The sequence below is a fragment of the Rana temporaria genome, assembly GCF_905171775.1.
Source record: "Rana temporaria chromosome 5 unlocalized genomic scaffold, aRanTem1.1 chr5z, whole genome shotgun sequence".
Lineage (NCBI taxonomy): Eukaryota > Metazoa > Chordata > Amphibia > Anura > Ranidae > Rana > Rana temporaria.
This window is the reverse complement of record NW_024404467.1, coordinates 132975-148399: the sequence shown is the minus strand read 5'-3', so window position 1 is coordinate 148399 and position 15425 is coordinate 132975. Positions and strand designations below refer to the sequence as shown.

General features: G+C 56.1%; 1 protein-coding gene across 1 annotated transcript in view; it reads right to left on the bottom strand.

Annotated features, from left to right (window-relative positions):
- Positions 1–15425, bottom strand: part of BOP1 (BOP1 ribosomal biogenesis factor) — an 80293-nt gene that overhangs the window by 28039 nt on the left and 36829 nt on the right. The window lies entirely within an intron of this gene.

The following is a 15425-nucleotide window of genomic DNA, read 5'->3' as shown; positions in this document are numbered from 1 at the left end:
ACCCTCATCATTGTACACCCAATACTACTACTACCCTCATCATTGTACACCCAATACGAACCCCATTATCACACCATCATTCTCTACTACTACCCTCATCATTGTACACCCAATACTACCCCCATTATCACACCATCATTCTCTACTACTACCCTCATCATTGTACACCCAATACTACCCCACCATTCTCTACTACTACCCTCACCATTGTACACCCAAATACTACCCCCATTATCACACCATCATTCTCTACTACCACCCTCATCATTGTACACCCAATACTACCCCCATTATCACACCATCATTCTCTACTACTACCCTCATCATTGTACACCCAATACTACCCCATCATTCTCTACTACTACCCTCATCATTGTACACCCAATACTACCCCCATTATCACACCATCATTCTCTACTACCACCCTCATCATTGTACACCCAATACTACCCCATCATTCTCTACTACTACCCTCATCATTGTACACCCAATACTACCCCCATTATCACACCATCATTATCTACTACTACCCTCATCATTGTACACCCAATACTACCCCCATTATCACACCATCATTCTCTACTACTACCCTCATCATTGTACACCCAATACTACCCCACCATTCTCTACTACTACCCTCATCATTGTACACCCAATACTACCCCCATTATCACACCATCATTCTCTACTACTACCCTCATCATTGTACACCCAATACTACCCCCATTATCACACCATCATTCTCTACTACTACCCTCATCATTGTACACCCAATACTACCCCCATTATCACACCATCATTATCTACTACTACCCTCACCATTGTACACCCAATACTACCCCCCATTATCACGCCATCATTCTCTACTACTACCCTCACCATTGTACACCCAATACTACCCCATCATTCTCTACTACTACCCTCATCATTGTACACCCAATACTGCCCCCATTATCACACCATCATTGTACACCCAATACTACCCCCATTATCACACCATCATTCTCTACTACTACCCTCATCATTCTCCACCCAATACTACCCATCATTCTCTACTACTACTACCCTCATCATTGTACACCCAATACTACCCCATCATTCTCTACTACTACCCTCATCATTGTACACCCAATAATACCCCATCATTCTCTACTACTACCCTCATCATTGTACACCCAATAATACCCCATCATTCTCTACTACTACCCTCATCATAGTACATCCAATTCTACCCCCATTATCACGCCATCATTCTCCACTACTACCCTCATCATTGTACACCCAATACTACTCCTATTATCACGCCATCATTCTCTACTACTACCCTCATCATTGTACACCCAATACTACTCCTATTATCACGCCATCATTCTCTACTACTACCCTCATCATTGTACACCCAATACTACTCCTATTATCACACCATCATTCTCTACTACTACCCTCATTTCACTTCTTCCACCACCCCCCATCATCCTCTCTCCACTACCACCAACCCTCATCATCCTCCCTCCACTACCACCACCCCTCATCATCCTCCCTCCACTACCACCACCCCTCATCATCCTCCCTCCACTACCACCATCCCTCATCATCCTCCCTCCACTACTACCACCCCTCATCATCCTCCCTCCACTACCACCCCCCCATCATCCTCTCTCCACTACCATCACCCCCATCATACTCTCTCCACTACCACCAACCCTCATCATACTCTCTCCACTACCATCACCCCCATCATACTCTCTCCACTACCACCACCCCTCATCATCCTCCCTCCACTACCACCACCCCCATCATACTCCCGCCAGTACTACCAACCCCATCATACTCTCGCCAGTACTACCAACCCCCATCATGATCAGTGTACTCCTGGTCTTCTGCCCCTCATTCCAATACACAGTCTATGGGGGGTGAATACAGATGTTGGTTCTCCTCCTTATATGGGGGGGTTGGTAATCATCCGCGATCACTGGTTGGCCCCTCCCACTGTGGGGTGACATGGCCAGATGATGGTCGGGGTGTGAGGAGTGGAGAGGGTTGAGTGATGGGAGAAGAGAAGAGGGTTGTAGGAAAATCCTCCTCAGATCCTCCGAGGTTTGGCAGCTTCACCTTCATTCCACCCCGAACTCCGCCAACTGCCCCGTGCCCGGGAGAGGAGGGGGTTAACCATTAACCCCCCAACACTGCCAGAGGTCCCCCCGGGCTGGAAATAACCCCCCAACACTGCCAGAGGTCCCCCCGGGCTGGAAATAACCCCCCAACACTGCCAGAGGTCCCCCCGGGCTGGAAATAACCCCCCCCCCCCCCCAACACTGCCAGAGGTCCCCTCGGGCTGGAAATAACCCCCCCCCCCCCCAACACTGCCAGAGGTCCCCCCGGGCTGGAAATAACCCCCCCCCCCCAACACTGCCAGAGGTCCCCCCGGGCTGGAAATAACCCCCCCCCCCCCCCCCCAACACTGCCAGAGGTCCCCCCGGGCTGGAAATAACCCCCCAACACTGCCAGAGGTCCCCCCGGGCTGGAAATAACCCCCCAACACTGCCAGAGGTGCCCCCGGGCAGGAATTAACCCCCCCAACACTGCCAGAGGCCCCCCCCCGGGCGGGAAATAACCCCCCAACACTGCCAGAGGTCCCCCCGGGAGGGAAATAACCCCCAACACAGCCAGAGGTGCCCCCGGGCTGGAAATAACCCCCCAACACAGCCAGAGGTGCCCCCGGGCTGGAAATAACCCCCAACACTGCCAGAGGTGCCCCCGGGCTGGAATTAACCCCCAACACTGCCAGAGGTACCCCCGGGCGGGAATTAACCCCCCAACACTGCCAGAGGTCCCCCCGGGCTGGAAATAACCCCCCCCCCAACACAGCCAGAGGCCCCCCCGGGAGGGAAATAACCCCCAACACTGCCAGAGGTGCCCCCGGGCTGGAATTAACCCCCAACACTACCAGAGTTCCCCCCCGGGCTGGAAATTACCCCCCAACACTGCCAGAGGTACCCCCGGGCTGGAAATAACCCCCCAACACTGCCAGAGGTCCCCCCGGGCTGGAAATTACCCCCCCCCCCCAACACTGCCAGAGGTGCCCCCGGGCTGGAAATAACCCCCCCCAACCCCCCCCCCCCCCAACACTGCCAAAGGTGCCCCTCGGGCGGGAATTAACCCCCCAACACTACCATAGGTGCCCCCGGGGCTGGAAATAACCCCCCAACACTGCCAGAGGTGCCCCCGGGCTGGAAATTACCCCACCCAACACTGCCAGAGGTGCCCCCGGGGCTGGAAATAACCCCCCAACACTGCCAGAGGTCCCCCCGGGCTGGAAATAACCCCCCCAACACTGCCAGAGGTCCCCCCGGGCTGGAAATAACCCCCCCAACACTGCCAGAGGTGCCCCCGGGCTGGAAATTACCCCACCCAACACTGCCAGAGGTGCCCCCGGGCTGGAAATAACCCCCCCAACACTGCCAGAGGTGCCCCCGGGCTGGAAATTACCCCACCCAACACTGCCAGAGGTGCCCCCGGGCTGGAAATAACCCCCCCAACCCTGCCAGAGGTGCCCCCGGGCTGGAAATAACCCCCCCCCCCCCCAACACTGCCAGAGGTGCCCCCGGCCTGGAAATAACCCCCCAACACTGCCAGAGGTGCCCCTGGGCGGGAATTAACCCCCAAAAAAGTGGTAAAAATGCCCCTCCACCCCCTCCCTGGTGCAGATTTAACCCTTGCACTGCCAGTGAAGTGGAGAATGTCGTCAGTCAATATCTTTTTAAGTAAACGGATCTTTAACCCTCGCACACCCAATACCGCAGTGGCTGGGCAGAGGGGTAACATCAGGAACCCCCCCCCCTTCTCTGCTTGGGGTTTAACCCCCATAGTTCAGCCAGCACATTGGATGAACTGCAGTCCTGGAATACGGTAAGACCCCCCCTCCCCCCTCCACTGATCTCCATACCGGCTGTGCTGTAGACAGGATGCAGCAGGAGAACGGAGACTCTCGTGGGTGGGGGCTGAGGAAGAGGGGCAGATAGAACCCAATATTTGGGGAGAGATGGGGGTTATAGAGCAGGGGTCCCCAAACTACAGTCCACCCCCCCAACAAGATTGTATCCGGAACAAAGCCGAGGTCAGAATTCACATCAACACAGCCTGCCTATAGTCTCCGATACTACCTGATACTAGGGGGGGGGGATCTGATACAAGGGGGGGGGATCTGATGGAGAACCTGATACAAAGGGGGGGGGTCTGATGGAGAACCTGATACAAAGGGGGGGGGATCTGATGGAGAACCTGATACTAGGGGGGGGGGATCTGATGGAGAACCTGATACAAGGGGGGGATCTGATGATGGAGAACCTGATACAAAGGGGGGGGGTCTGATGGAGAACCTGATACAAGGGGGGGGGGGATCTGATACAAGGGGGGGGGGATCTGATGGAGAACCTGATACAAGGGGGGGGGGATCTGATGGAGAACCTGATACTAGGGGGGGGGGGATCTGATGGAGAACCTGATACTAGGGGGGGGGGGGGATCTGATGGAGAACCTGATACTAGGGGGGGGGGGATCTGATGGAGAACCTGATACTAGGGGGGGGGGGGATCTGATGGAGAACCTGATACAAAGGGGGGGGGATCTGATGGAGAACCTGATACAAAGGGGGGGGGTCTGATGGAGAACCTGATACAAAGGGGGGGGGGATCTGATGGAGAACCTGATACTAGGGGGGGGGATCTGATGGAGAACCTGATACAAGGGGGGGATCTGATGATGGAGAACCTGATACAAAGGGGGGGGTCTGATGGAGAACCTGATACAAGGGGGGGGGATCTGATACAAGGGGGGGGGATCTGATGGAGAACCTGATACAAAGGGGGGGGGGGATCTGATGGAGAACCTGATACTAGGGGGGGGGGGGATCTGATGGAGAACCTGATACAAAGGGGGGGGGGATCGGATGATGGAGAACCTGATACAAAGGGGGGGGATCTGATGGAGAACCTGATACAAAGGGGGGGGGGGGGATCTGATGGAGAACCTGATACAAGGGGGGGGGGGGATCGGATGATGGAGAACCTGATACAAAGGGGGGGGGGATCTGATGGAGAACCTGATACAAAGGGGGGGGGATCTGATGGAGAACCTGATACAAAGGGGGGGGATCTGATGGAGAACCTGATACAAAGGGGGGGGGGGGGATCGGATGATGGAGAACCTGATACAAAAGGGGGGGGGATCTGATGATGGAGAACCTGATACAAAGGGGGGGGGGGATCTGATGATGGAGAACCTGATACAAAGGGGGGGGGGGGGTCTGATGGAGAACCTGATACAAGGGGGGGGGGGCTGATGGAAAACCTGATACAAAGGGGGGGGGATCTGATGGAGAACCTGATACAAAGGGGGGGGGGGATCTGATGGAGAACCTGATACAAAGGGGGGGGGATCTGATGGAGAACCTGATACTGGGGGGAGGGGATCTGATGGAGAACCTGATACAAAGGGGGGGGGGATCTGATGGAGAACCTGATACAAGGGGGGGGTCTGATGGAGAACCTGATACAAGGGGGGGGGGGGGTCTGATGGAGAACCTGATACAAGGGGGGGGGTCTGATGGAGAACCTGATACAAGGGGGGGGGGTCTGATGGAGAACCTGATACAAGGGGGGGGGGTCTGATGGAGAACCTGATACAAGGGGGGGGGTCGATTGGAGAACCTGATACAAAGGGGGGGGGATCTGATGGAGAACCTGATACTGGGGGGAGGGGATCTGATGGAGAACCTGATACAAAGGGGGGGGGGGATCTGATGGAGAACCTGATACAAGGGGGGGGTCGATTGGAGAACCTGATACAAAGGGGGGGGGGATCTGATGGAGAACCTGATACAAAGGGGGGGGGGATCTGATGGAGAACCTGATACAAAGGGGGGGGGGATCTGATGGAGAACCTGATACAAAGGGGGGGGGGGATCTGATGGAGAACCTGATACAAGGGGGGGGAGATCTGATGGGGGCCCCCACCTATACAAAGTGGGGGGGTTTTAAGAAGCTCCCCTGATACAAGGTGGGGGATCTGATGGGGACCCTGATAGGTGGGGGGGGGGGGAGGGAATCCGATGGGGACCCTGAAGCAAGGGAAGACCCTGATGGGGACATCAATGGGGGTGAGAAGGTACTACCACGAGGAACAGTTGGGGGGGGGGGGTTTTCATAGCGAAGAAACGATGGGGGGGCATATAGAAGAACAGATGGGGGGGTTATTATAGAAGAACAGATGGGGGGGGTTATTATAGAAGAACAGATGGGGGGGGTTATTATAGAAGAACAGATGGGGGGGTCATATAGAAGAACAGATGGGGGGGGTCATATAGAAGAACAGATGGGGGGGGTCATATAGAAGAACAGATGGGGGGGGTCATATAGAAGAACAGATGGGGGGGGTCATATAGAAGAACAGATGGGGGGGGTCATATAGAAGAACAGATGGGGGGGGTCATATAGAAGAACAGATGGGGGGGTCATATAGAAGAACAGATGGGGGGGTTATCATATAGAAGAACAGATGGGGGGGTCATATAGAAGAACAGATGGGGGGGTCATATAGAAGAACAGATGGGGGGGGGTCATATAGAAGAACAGATGGGGGGGTTATCATATAGAAGAACAGATGGGGGGGTCATATAGAAGAACAGATGGGGGGGTCATATAGAAGAACAGATGGGGGGGGTCATATAGAAGAACAGATGGGGGGGTTATCATATAGAAGAACAGATGGGGGGGTCATATAGAAGAACAGATGGGGGGGTCATATAGAAGAACAGATGGGGGGGGGGGTCATATAGAAGAACAGATGGGGGGGTTATCATATAGAAGAACAGATGGGGGGGGGTCATATAGAAGAACAGATAGGGGGGTCATATAGAAGAACAGATAGGGGGGTCATATAGAAGAACAGATGGGGGGGGGGTCATATAGAAGAACAGATGGGGGGGTCATATAGAAGGACAGATGGGGGGGGGTCATATAGAAGAACAGATGGGGGGGGGGTCATATAGAAGAACAGATGGGGGGGGGCATATAGAAGAACAGAGGGGGGGGGGCATATAAAAAGGAACAGTTGGGATAATTGGGGGTTGTTTCCTATGTTGGAATAATTAGAGGCGATTGTATATTGGAACAGTTGGGGATGGGGGGGCTTCTATGTGAGAACAATTTGGGGGGGGGGGGCTTCTATGTGAGAACAATGGGGGGGGGGTGTTATATTACGGAAGAGTTGGGGGGGAAATTGTATAGTGGAACATTTGGAGGGGGGGGGGTTTTGTATTACGGAACAGTTGAGGGGTGTCTCGTATAGCGGAACAGTTGGGGGGGGGGCTCTGTATTAGTCAGTGGGACGTTAAGCTCCTCCAGCTGCGGCGGCGGGGGGGGGGGGGGGGGGGGATCCCTGTCTGCGACGGAGGAAGCCAGCTCACCTCTGGAACACTTCACTCGCTCCTCATCTCCCCCCTCCCGGGACAATAACCCCCCCCCCCTTCCTGAGCCCCCGGATCACTTTACAGCCGCCCTCCCCCGCTGCAGGTGACTCTTTAACCCCGTGTGCTCCGCTCCTCAGAGGAGACCTCCGTTCTGTCTGCAGACTCCGGATTAACCCCCCGACTGCTGGACAGGAATGGCTCACGGCGACCGATCGTATGGCGACCGATCGTAAGGCGACCGACTGTATGGCGACCGAGCGTATGGCGAGCGACCGTATGGCGACCGACCGTATGGCGACCGAGCGTATGGCGACCGATCGTATGGCGACCGATCCGTATGGCGACCGATCCGTATGGCGACCGATCCGTATGGCGACCGACCGTATGGCGACCGATCGTATGGCGACCGACCGTATGGCGACCGACCGTATGGCGACCGACCGTATGGCGACCGATCCGTCTCCCTTTATATTATAAAGTGCTGTGCAGACTGACGGCTCTATATACATCCTGTATAATAATAATAATACATACTGACAGTCTGTAGACACCCCCAAGAGACAAGACAGACGGGGGACCCCACTCATATACAGCTCCATACTGTGCCATGGCCAACCCCCATCATCCCCCAAGAGACAAGACAGACGGGGGACCCCACTCATATACAGCTCCATACTGTGCCATGGCCAACCCCCATCATCCCCCAAGAGAGACAAGACAGACGGGGCCCCCCCCCTCATATACAGCTCCATACTGTGCCATGGCCAACCCCCATCATCATCCCCCGAGAGAGACAAGACAGAGGGGGGACCCCACTCATATACAGCTCCATACTGTGCCATGGCCAACCCCCATCATCCCCCAAGAGACAAGACAGACGGGGGACCCCACTCATATACAGCTCCATACTGTGCCATGGCCAACCCCCATCATCCCCCAAGAGAGACAAGACAGACGGGGGACCCCACTTATATACAGCTCCATACTGTGCCATGGCCAACCCCCATCATCCCAGAGAGACAAGACAGAGGGGGGACCCCACTCATATACAGCTCCATACTGTGCCATGGCCAACCCCCATCATCATCCCCCGAGAGAGACAAGACAGAGGGGGGACCCCACTCATATACAGCTCCATACTGTGACATGGCCAACCATCATCATCCCCCAAGAGACAAGACAGACGGGGGACCCCACTCATATACAGCTCCATACTGTGCCATGGCCAACCCCCATCATCCCCCAAGAGACAAGACAGACGGGGGACCCCACTCATATACAGCTCCATACTGTGCCATGGCCAACCCCCATCATCCCCCAAGAGAGACAAGACAGACGGGGACCCCACTCATATACAGCTCCATACTGTGCCATGGCCAACCCCCATCATCCCCGAGAGACAAGACAGACGGGGACCCCACTCATATACAGCTCTATACTGTGCCATGGCCAACCCCCATCATCCCCCCAAGAGACAAGACAGACGGGGGACCCCACTCATATTCAGCTCCATACTGTGCCATGGCCAACCCCCATCATCCCCCAAGAGACAAGACAGACGGGGGACCCCACTCATATTCAGCTCCATACTGTGCCATGGCCAACCACCATCCCCCGAGAGAGAGACAAGACAGACAGGGGACCCCTCTCATATACAGCTCCATACTGTGCCATGGCCAACCACCATCATCATCATCCCCCGAGAGACGAGACAGACGGGGGACCCCACTCATATACAGCTCTATACTGTGCCATGGCCAACCCCCATCATCATCCCCCGAGAGACAAGACAGACGGGGGACCCCACTCATATACAGCTCCATACTGTGCCATGGCCAACTACCCCCATCATCCCCCAAGAGAGACAAGACGGACGGGGGACCCCACTCATATACAGCTCCATACTGTGCCATGGCCAACCCCCACCATCCCCCAAGAGACAAGACAGACGGGGGACCCCACTCATATACAGCTCCATACTGTGCCATGGCCAACCACCACCATCCCCCGAGAGAGACAAGACAGACGGGGGACCCCACTCATATACAGCTCCATACTGTGCCATGGCCAACCCCCATCATCCCCCAAGAGACAAGACAGACGGGGGACCCCACTCATATACAGCTCCATACTGTGCCATGGCCAACCACCATCATCCCCCGAGAGAGAGACAAGACAGACGGGGGACCCCACTCATATACAGCTCCATACTGTGCCATGGCCAACCACCCCCATCCCCCAAGAGACAAGACAGACGGGGGACCCCACTCATATACAGCTCCATACTGTGCCATGGCCAACCCCCATCATCATCCCCCGAGAGACAAGACAGACGGGGGACCCCACTCATATACAGCTCCATACTGTGCCATGGCCAACCACCATCATCCCCCAAGAGACAAGACAGACAAGGGACCCCACTCATATACAGCTCCATACTGTGCCATGGCCAACCACCACCATCCCCCTAGAGACAAGACAGACGGGGGACCCCACTCATATACAGCTCCATACTGTGCCATGGCCAACCCCCATCATCCCCCAAGAGACAAGACAGACGGGGGACCCCACTCATATACAGCTCCATACTGTGCCATGGCCAACCCCCATCATCCCCCAAGAGAGACAAGACAGACGGGGGACCCCACTCATATACAGCTCCATACTGTGCCATGGCCAACCCCCATCATCATCCCCCGAGAGAGACAAGACAGAGGGGGGACCCCACTCATATACAGCTCCATACTGTGCCATGGCCAACCCCCATCATCCCCCAAGAGACAAGACAGACGGGGGACCCCACTCATATACAGCTCCATACTGTGCCATGGCCAACCCCCATCATCCCCCAAGAGAGACAAGACAGACGGGGGACCCCACTTATATACAGCTCCATACTGTGCCATGGCCAACCCCCATCATCCCAGAGAGACAAGACAGAGGGGGGACCCCACTCATATACAGCTCCATACTGTGCCATGGCCAACCCCCATCATCATCCCCCGAGAGAGACAAGACAGAGGGGGGACCCCACTCATATACAGCTCCATACTGTGCCATGGCCAACCATCATCATCCCCCAAGAGACAAGACAGACGGGGGACCCCACTCATATACAGCTCCATACTGTGCCATGGCCAACCCCCATCATCCCCCAAGAGACAAGACAGACGGGGGACCCCACTCATATACAGCTCCATACTGTGCCATGGCCAACCCCCATCATCCCCCAAGAGAGACAAGACAGACGGGGACCCCACTCATATACAGCTCCATACTGTGCCATGGCCAACCCCCATCATCCCCGAGAGACAAGACAGACGGGGACCCCACTCATATACAGCTCTATACTGTGCCATGGCCAACCCCCATCATCCCCCAAGAGACAAGACAGACGGGGGACCCCACTCATATTCAGCTCCATACTGTGCCATGGCCAACCCCCATCATCCCCCAAGAGACAAGACAGACGGGGGACCCCCACTCATATTCAGCTCCATACTGTGCCATGGCCAACCCCCATCCCCCGAGAGAGAGACAAGACAGACAGGGGACCCCTCTCATATACAGCTCCATACTGTGCCATGGCCAACCACCATCATCATCATCCCCCGAGAGACGAGACAGACGGGGGACCCCACTCATATACAGCTCTATACTGTGCCATGGCCAACCCCCATCATCATCCCCCGAGAGACAAGACAGACGGGGGACCCCACTCATATACAGCTCCATACTGTGCCATGGCCAACTACCCCCATCATCCCCCAAGAGAGACAAGACGGACGGGGGACCCCACTCATATACAGCTCCATACTGTGCCATGGCCAACCCCCACCATCCCCCAAGAGACAAGACAGACGGGGGACCCCACTCATATACAGCTCCATACTGTGCCATGGCCAACCACCACCATCCCCAGAGAGAGACAAGACAGACGGGGGACCCCACTCATATACAGCTCCATACTGTGCCATGGCCAACCCCCATCATCCCCCAAGAGACAAGACAGACGGGGGACCCCCACTCATATACAGCTCCATACTGTGCCATGGCCAACCACCATCATCCCCCGAGAGAGAGACAAGACAGACGGGGGACCCCACTCATATACAGCTCCATACTGTGCCATGGCCAACCACCCCCATCCCCCAAGAGACAAGACAGACGGGGGACCCCACTCATATACAGCTCCATACTGTGCCATGGCCAACCCCCATCATCATCCCCCGAGAGACAAGACAGACGGGGGACCCCACTCATATACAGCTCCATACTGTGCCATGGCCAACCACCATCATCCCCCAAGAGACAAGACAGACAAGGGACCCCACTCATATACAGCTCCATACTGTGCCATGGCCAACCACCATCATCCCCCAAGAGACAAGACAGACGGGGGACCCCCACTCATATACAGCTCCATACTGTGCCATGGCCAACCCCCATCATCCCCGAGAGACAAGACAGACGGGGGACCCCACTCATATACAGCTCCATACTGTGCCATGGCCAACCCCCATCATCCCCCAAGAGACAAGACAGACGGGGGACCCCACTCAGAGCTCCATACTGTGCCATGGCCAACCCCCATCATCCCCCCGAGAGAGACAAGACAGAGGGGGGACCCCACTCATATACAGCTCCATACTGTGCCATGGCCAACCCCCATCATCCCCGAGAGAGACAAGACAGACGGGGGACCCCACTCATATACAGCTCCATACTGTGCCATGGCCAACCACCATCCCCCGAGAGAGAGACAAGACAGACGGGGGACCCCACTCATATACAGCTCCATACTGTGCCATGGCCAGCCCCCATCATCCCCCCGAGAGACAAGACAGACGGGGGACCCCACTCATATACAGCTCCATACTGTGCCATGGCCAACCCCCATCATCCCCCAAGAGACAAGACAGACGGGGGACCCCACTCATATACAGCTCCATACTGTGCCATGGCCAACCCCCATCATCCCCCAAGAGAGACAAGACAGACGGGGGACCCCACTCATATACAGCTCCATACTGTGCCATGGCCAACCCCCATCATCCCCCAAGAGACAAGACAGACGGGGGACCCCACTCATATACAGCTCCATACTGTGCCATGGCCAACCACCACCATCCCCCGAGAGAGACAAGACAGACGGGGGACCCCACTCATATACAGCTCCATACTGTGCCATGGCCAACCACCACCATCCCAGAGAGACAAGACAGACGGGGGACCCCACTCATATACAGCTCCATACTGTGCCATGGCCAACCCCCATCATCCCCCAAGAGAGACAAGACAGACGGGGGACCCCACTCATATACAGCTCCATACTGTGCCATGGCCAACCCCCATCATCCCAGAGAGACAAGACAGACGGGGGACCCCACTCATATACAGCTCCATACTGTGCCATGGCCAACCACCATCATCCCCGAGAGAGACAAGACAGACGGGGGACCCCACTCATATACAGCTCCATACTGTGCCATGGCCAACCCCCATCATCCCCGAGACAGACGGGGGACCCCACTCATATACAGCTCCATACTGTGCCATGGCCAACCCCCATCATCATCCCCCAAGAGAGACAAGACAGACGGGGGACCCCACTCATATACAGCTCCATACTGTGCCATGGCCAACCACCACCATCCCCCAAGAGACAAGACAGACGGGGGACCCCACTCATATACAGCTCCATACTGTGCCATGGCCAACCCCCATCATCCCCGAGAGAGACAAGACAGACGGGGGACCCCACTCATATACAGCTCCATACTGTGCCATGGCCAACCCCCATCATCCCCCAAGAGAGACAAGACAGACGGGGGACCCCACTCATATACAGCTCCATACTGTGCCATGGCCAACCCCCATCATCCCAGAGAGACAAGACAGACGGGGGACCCCACTCATATACAGCTCCATACTGTGCCATGGCCAACCACCATCATCCCCGAGAGAGACAAGACAGATGGGGGACCCCACTCATATACAGCTCCATACTGTGCCATGGCCAACCCCCATCATCCCCCGAGACAGACGGGGGACCCCACTCATATACAGCTCCATACTGTGCCATGGCCAACCCCCATCATCATCCCCCAAGAGAGACAAGACAGACGGGGGACCCCACTCATATACAGCTCCATACTGTGCCATGGCCAACCACCACCATCCCCCAAGAGACAAGACAGACGGGGGACCCCACTCATATACAGCTCCATACTGTGCCATGGCCAACCACCACCATCATCCCCCAAGAGAGACAAGACAGACGGGGGACCCCACTCATATACAGCTCCATACTGTGCCATGGCCAACCCCCATCATCCCCCGAGAGAGACAAGACAGACGGGGGACCCCACGCATATACAGCTCTATACTGTGCCATGGCCAACCCCCACCATCCCCCGAGAGACAAGACAGACGGGGGACCCCACTCATATACAGCTCCATACTGTGCCATGGCCAACCCCCATCATCCCCCGAGAGACAAGACAGGCGGGGGACCCCACTCATATACAGCTCCATACTGTGCCATGGCCAACCCCCATCATCCCCGAGAGACAAGACAGACGGGGGACCCCACTCATATACAGCTCCATACTGTGCCATGGCCAACCCCCATCATCCCCCGAGAGACAAGACAGGCGGGGGACCCCACTCATATACAGCTCCATACTGTGCCATGGCCAACCACCACCATCCCCTAAGAGACAAGACAGACGGGGGACCCCACTCATATACAGCTCCATACTGTGCCATGGCCAACCCCCATCATCCCCCAAGAGACAAGACGGAGGGGGGACCCCACTCATATACAGCTCCATACTGTGCCATGGCCAACCCCCATCATCCCCCAAGAGACAAGACAGACGGGGGACCCCACTCATATACAGCTCCATACTGTGCCATGGCCAACCCCCATCATCCCCGAGAGACAAGACAGACGGGGGACCCCACTCATATACAGCTCCATACTGTGCCATGGCCAACCCCCATCCTCCCCAAGAGACAGACGGGGGACCCCACTCATATACAGCTCCATACTGTGCCATGGCCAACCACCACCATCTCCGAGAGAGACAAGACAGACGGGGGACCCCACTCATATACAGCTCCATACTGTGCCATGGCCAACCACCATCATCCCCCAAGAGACAAGACAGACGGGGGACCCCACTTATATACAGCTCCATACTGTGCCATGGCCAACCCCCATCATCCCCGAGAGACAAGACAGACGGGGGACCCCACTCATATACAGCTCCATACTGTGCCATGGCCAACCACCATCATCATCCCCGAGAGACAAGACAGACGGGGGACCCCACTCATATACAGCTCCATACCGTGCCATGGCCAACCCCCATCATCCCCGAGAGAGACAAGACAGACGGGGGGCCCCACTCATATACAGCTCCATACTGTGCCATGGCCAACCACCCCCATCATCCCCCAAGAGACAAGACAGACGGGGGACCCCACTCATATACAGCTCCATACTGTGCCATGGCCAACCACCACCATCCCCCAAGAGACAAGACAGACGGGGGACCCCACTCATATACAGCTCCATACTGTGCCATGGCCAACCACCACCATCTCCGAGAGAGACAAGACAGACGGGGGACCCCACTCATATACAGCTCCATACTGTGCCATGGCCAACCCCCATCATCCCCCAAGAGACAAGACAGACGGGGGACCCCACTCATATACAGCTCCATACTGTGCCATGGCCAACCCCCATCATCCCCCAAGAGACAAGACAGACGGGGGACCCCACTCATATACAGCTCCATACTGTGCCATGGCCAACCACCATCATCCCCCGAGAGAGACAAGACAGACGGGGGACCCCACTCATATACAGCTCCATACTGTGCCATGGCCAACCACCATCATCCCCGAGAGAGACAAGACAGACGGGGGACCCCACTCATATACA